The following is a 6,524-nucleotide window of genomic DNA, read 5'->3' as shown; positions in this document are numbered from 1 at the left end:
TTATTCATTTATATATTTATTTGTTTATTTATTTATTTTTGTTGCTGGTGGTGAACTCTGGGCCTGGTCGCTGCCCTAGCTCTTCAGCTCAAGGTTAGTGCTCTACCACTCGAGCCACAGTACCACTTCTGGCTTTTTCTGCTTACGTGGTGATGAGGAATCAAACCCAGGGCCTCAGGCATGCAAGGTAATCTGTCTAACACTGATCTACCTTCTCAGAACCTATGAGGGGTATTTTTGTGCACGGGTCTATCAAGGAAATCTATTCAGCAAATGTATTCATTTGCCACTAGACATTAATTATGAATTATCTGATAGTTAAAGGATAAATTGTTATCATTTTTACTAGGAATTGTTTGTCTTCCCATGCTAAAAACATGGAGGAGGGTATTTTAAACTAAAACTACAAAAGAAATTTAAGATCTTTGTGCTAACAAATGTGTCCAGTTATTACATTAAACAGAAAATTCAAACTTCATGAATACAGAGCTCAAACTTCTTATACTACTTATTTCAAAATGCAAATTAAAGGGAAAATAAGACAGGGGATAAAATTTATATTGTATGTTAATTTTTAAAGAGGAAAATAAGATCCTAGATGGCAGATTAAAGGCAAAGCAATATCAGAGCCCTATCTGCTCAATAAGAAATAAGAAGCATATATGAAAAAAAAACTGCAAAGTGCACATCAGGCAAAGGCAAGCAGTCAGAGCCTACCACCAACACAGAAATACCATATATCTCAGACAAAGTAAACAAGTTCAGACCAGTGCTCATCCTTATCCCTGATTTCAATAATACATATACACCCCCTATACACACACACACACACACACACACACACACACACACAATAAATGTATGCAACAGCTCAACCTACTCACATCCACTCAACATTAATCAAAGTGCTTACTGTAATATTTGAAACTTTAAGTTTCAAGTCATGTAAATAATTGATAATAGATGCATAAGTAATTATTTTCTGAATAGCGCTCTGCTATGAAAGTGAGAATTCATGATGATTATAACTACTTAAAACATCTCTGAATCTCAAAAAAATTAAACAACACACAATCCGTATTTTGCGACTGCATTTCTACCAGCTATTCTGCAAAGGCTTCATAAGAAGATACTTATGAAATTTTGTGTACCAAAAATTAAATACTAAATTCAATTAATACCTGAGTAAGTGAAGAGAAAGATGATCAGAGAGAGGTCTCTCTGCTCTGCCTCCAGTTCTCAGCCAGCTGTACACTGTGGCATCTTTGCTGCTGCTGGACCTTAGTTGTCTTCTCCAGTGCAGTGGCCACACTGGGGTTGGATTGGGCGTGGTAGGGAGATGAGTTTGGCCACATGGGAGGCCACACTGGGGTTGGGGTTTGGGGCAGTGTGGAGGGGAGAGGATTCCTTGGCAGAAGCTGGTGAAGCAAGGAAAGAGGCAGGAAGCTGGAGGCTTAGGATGCAGCATGCCCAAAGGCTGCCTGGTTGTGGAGAATGTCTGTGAGTGGGGTTGTTGGGGCGGATCCCATGGGGCCTGGTGGCCTGGTGAGAAGAGGAAGGAGTCTCAAGTACTGCAAAGGAGGACAATGAAAATTAAGATCACAGTGGCTGAACAATTTCAACAACAAAGGTGGGGATATGGAGGTAAACTCTGGGAATGGAGAGGACGGCAGCACTGGGCCAGTGGCGTTCAATCCTTTCTGGACATACCTGTAAGTGTGTGAGGACTGGCTCCACCACAGCTTTGGCCTCACTCGACTTGAACAGGCACCTGGAATGGTCACCTCAGCCTCAGCCTGCCCCAGAGAGCCACACTGGCATAGATGCTGAAGACCAGGTAGTGGCTGAGAGGCTATGCGCAACTTGGTGGAGGAAGCATGGCTGGTGGGTGCAGCTCCAGCCAAGCCAGGTCCAGGGCCACCGGGGAAGTTCGGACTGTAGATCTAGAACAGGCAGTTTGCCCCAGACCAGTGGGACTTCCAGGGACTTTCGTGGTGGCCAACACGTGCATGATGGGAACTTAATAAGCATGGCCCAGTGGTCTCCACGGAAAAGTGCATTCACTCCTGTGCCTCTCCTGTCTTCTGGACTCTCGCTGTCCTCCTGCTTCCTGCTGAAGTACCAGGCCATAGACCCCCCAAAGGCCAGCAGAGAGCTGTTGCCAATGTAAATGCAGGAGGCTCATTTATTACAGCTCGAGCTGGACTCACAAATCTTCCCTGATACAGCAGGTCAGAAATTGTCAGTCTCAATCTCTTGTTCAGCAAGGTTTTTTTTATTGTGTATGAAGCAGGTGGAAGAATCATTACAACACTGATTTTGTGATAGGTCGGTGGTTCGTAGTAAATCTAGTCTTAAATTTATTGGTTGGGGGATGATCATTTCCAGTAAGGGCAGGGACTTTCTAGCTTAGCAGTTACAGGATAGGTTAAATCATAAATAGCATGCATATTATAAGTTGGGGTAGGTGGGGCCAATCACAGGAATGCTGAGGGCACTAGTCCTGGATTATTTCCCGACCTAAATTGCTTTCTGATAGAGTTGGGAGATAATCTGTCAGGGCAGTCTGAGATTCCTGGACAGATCAGGGCTGTCTGATTTCTTAGTAATTTTTACTGTTACATTTTCTTAGAACATGAACTGACACTCTTTTTCCAGTAGCAGATAACAGATATTTTCCTTAGATTTTCTGATATCACTGCCAACTTATTTGTCCTCTCACTGACACGTCCAACTACAGGAGTCAACTTCTCCACGCCGATGACAGGCCATCTCGGAGATATTCACAGGGCTATGTTTCCTCTCTCCATCTCAGGCCTTTCTACTGAAAGAACATCCTTACTAAAAACTTTTTAGTTGTTTCTAAAAACTTTTTAGTTGTTTCTAGTGAGGAAGAAAAGTAAGGCCTAGTTGCAGCCATGGAACCAAGAATTGAGGGCCATGGCTAGAGCAAAACGCCCTGAGAAAAGATGGATTCATTTTTGTCAAAGACACAAGTCTTTATGGGAACTCTCATTCTAACTGATTTTCTTCCTAGTAATATATTCACAGAATATGTAGACTATGTAATGAATGAACAATGACATATGCATAATATTTGCGAATATGGAGGGAATTAAGAAAAAACTGCAATGGCCAGAAGTAACTGGTTCTTTGAAAGAGAGCTGGTAGGTTCTTTGTTTGGCCTCTAAGCCTTTTAGCACAGTATTTTGTATTGCATTCAAACATATGAAGTTCTTAAAATGTAAAATCAGGACAAATAGTTAAAAATAAGGAAATTTTCCTAAAGTATCACAAACTGCATCTTTAAATTCAGAGGTACTTAACTTGAAATTTTTCTCACGTTAAATTGCCTTTTGTTCTACCGAAGAGTTGATATTTCAAAATTCCTAAAGAGAATTATTTTGTTTTCTTTTCTTCCTTTTTAAGGAACCATAGTGAGGTCCACCTGTTTCTGCTGTGAGCTCTTTCTTCCACTTACTGCCCAGTTGCTGTCAATACTCATCCCCATACGAGACAAGCAGCTCACATACTGCCTTGATGACATGACAGGTTTGGTAGAAGATCTACCTGTGGTACTGAAAGGCCCTCAGATTCTGATTCTCAGCATACCTGCCACAGTTCATATACCTAAAGTTGAAGCAGGCACAGCAAGGAAACCTAAGAGGGTAAGATTCTGCTCTCTTTGGATCTACTCCTAATACTCATCCACTCTAGAACCCTAAGTGCACTGTTTTCAAATCCCAGTTCCAGACTTCTCTTAATCCTTATTTGTCTCAAATAGATTGATTTCCAGATTCTCTAAATTGAGTTAAAGTTTATGTCATAGATTTGGGTGGGGACATGTACTCTGTTTCTAGATTAGCACACATCCTTTGACATTTGGCCCAAGTAATTTTCCTTAGATTGGACTCACTCATGCACCTATCTCCACTATGTTCCCATAGAAATTCAGAGAACCCTTTGTCTTATAAAGACAATAGAGGGAAATTTGTTTATTCATGATGTCGTTTCATGATAAGACAATGGTTCCCCATGGCACAGAGCTGCAGGACATATCATAGACCCACTGCTTTCTGAACCTCACCACTGCTCCAACTCTGCTTCTACGTGTTTGAGTGTACCCTAATAGGCTAAAGTTCTTTCTTGTAGGTTGTTAGGGCACTATGTACTTTGCAAAAACTAGGAAGAAAAATTATACTTAAATACTCTTACAATGAAATTGTCATTTCTATCTCCACATGTGTTTCGCAATTACTCAAGGAATATGATTTATTCAACTACTGAGGGTAATTCTTTGACTCATATACAGTATGAGCTTTATAGATGCATGTCCTATGAATGAAGTTAGGCCCTTTGGTTTTTCTTCTGATGTCTTAATTTTGTCTCTTATGGAAATTTTTATTTTGATACAGTACACATATATATATGCATACATACATACATATATACATACATACATAACAGAGCTAATGATTGAACTCAGTAACTAAACTTACCTCTTGCAATAAAAGCACTCTACCACTTGAACCACTAGCCCTTTTTGTGTTGTTTATTTTTGAGGTATTTTTTGTCTGTCAAGTGGCATAAGCTCTGTGCCTGAATGTTGTCCTTCAGCTCTTCAACTCAAGGCAAGGTCTCTACCACTTGATCCACAGTGCCACTTTTGATTTTCTGGTGGTTTATTGGAGATAAGAGTTTCACAGCCTTTCTTCCATGGGCTGGATTTGAACCATGATACTCATATCTGAGCTTTCTGAGTACTTACTAACAGGTTTGAGCCACCAGTGTGCAGTTTATTTTTGAGGTATTATTTCCCCTGCTGTCCTGGGTTGCCATCCTGCTTGTGCTTGCCTGGGTTGCTGGAGATACTTCACTTTATCCAGCCATTGTACTTCCACTCTAGCTGGGATAACAAATGTGCACCAACGTGCTCAGCCATTGGTAGTAATCGGGGTCTTATAATCTTTTATGCTAGGACTGGTATCAGACTGAGATCCCATCATCTCTATCTCAAAAGTCCAAATTAAAGGTTGAGCTATGGAACCCAGCTATACTCTTTATATTTTATTTCTTTTCCCTCAAATATTCATAATTTTGAAAGCACCAAGTACAGCAAAATAAAAATGGAGATATGGGAATCCATTGAGAAAGGTGTGATGATCAGGGTGCAAGTCTTGTGAAGAGAATATCTTCTTAGGAACCATGAAAATGACTGCTGGACTCACTCCAGATGGCCTGGGATTTATCTTTTGCATCTACACATAGTAGTTTCTCCTTTTTGTGATCTGAGTTTCAGAAAGACAAGCTAAAGGCTTTTGAGTAATAATAGGCAAAATCACATTACTTGATTCCAGTGATGCTCTTTGAGCCTGCATGGATTGTGAACACATAGGATGCCGTCTACACATCTGAGGGGATTTGTCATAGTCCTAACAGAGGCTCCTTAAGCGTGAATGCACTTTGCCTCTAACACACTCTGTTTATATGCACTATACTTTGATCCTAAATCAGAATGTCCTTGTTTATGCAGATTCCACAAACACATACAACTATTTTGTCCATGTCCTAGCAATGTTTCATTGGAGGCACAGGGGGACACATGGAGTTAGAGAAAGGGGGGAAAGGGAGGGCATTTCTTACCATCCAGGAGTACCTATTGTCAGCATCTTTGTCTTCTATGAACAAGCCCTCATAGGGGCTAAAGTGCAAACCCAATGGCAGATCAGATTCCTCATTCCATACTCTAAGCCCAGCCTCAGGAATACTGTACTGATGAATTCTCAGCCCAGTGGATAGATTGAGGACTGAATGGTCATAATGCCCCTTGTCCACCACATTATCTCTTACAAATACAGGTGGCCCATGAACAGTGTAGCTGTTGATGAAGAAGTTCTGACACTGCTCACAATCTGAGGCAAGACCAGCAAAAATTAATAAAAAAATATGTACATTCCCAGATTTAACAATCATGAGAAAGAGCACAGAATGCATATCATTGTCACTTAGTTCTTCATGTGAAGTTACTAGAGTAAACCAGTAATTGGGGGCCAAATGACCTGATGAATTATTATAAAAGCACATTTGCCTACTGTTTGAACAAACGCAGAGGGTTACTTACATAGGTAATCATCATCCTGGTGTTTACGGATATCTTCATAAGCATAACTCTTTCTTTCCTGTAAGCTGTATATGCTCATTTTTACCTCTTTTTTTCTACGTCCATGTTGAAAAACAATGGTTTGTTAAGTTTGGGATCAACAATGTTTGTTCCTATTTCTTCAGAAAAGTAAAATTTCTTACTACCAAATTATCATCTATTCTTCTCACATAATCTGGTCCCCCATTAACCTTTGACTCAGAGATGCAAATACTTTACTTTAACACTAATTACAGGTTTCTAATTCAGTTTTAAGTTTTGGCCATTCCCATTTTCAGGTTTAATTTCTACTTCATTAAATCTCTTATAAAGTGGTCATTGTTGAATTTATTCATTCAGAATATTTGTTGAGGGTATGTTAAGT

At 40.1% G+C, this 6,524-nt stretch overlaps 1 pseudogene; it reads right to left on the bottom strand.

Annotated features, from left to right (window-relative positions):
* Window positions 1-1,197: 1,197 nt before the first annotated feature.
* Window positions 1,198-6,209, bottom strand: LOC122103113 (annotated as a pseudogene).
* Window positions 6,210-6,524: the final 315 nt, after the last annotated feature.

Source organism: Dipodomys spectabilis, unplaced genomic scaffold, assembly GCF_019054845.1.
Source record: "Dipodomys spectabilis isolate Male_0828 unplaced genomic scaffold, ASM1905484v1 ptg001783l, whole genome shotgun sequence".
NCBI classification, from domain to species: domain Eukaryota; kingdom Metazoa; phylum Chordata; class Mammalia; order Rodentia; family Heteromyidae; genus Dipodomys; species Dipodomys spectabilis.
This window is presented reverse-complemented; position numbering and strand designations above follow the sequence as displayed.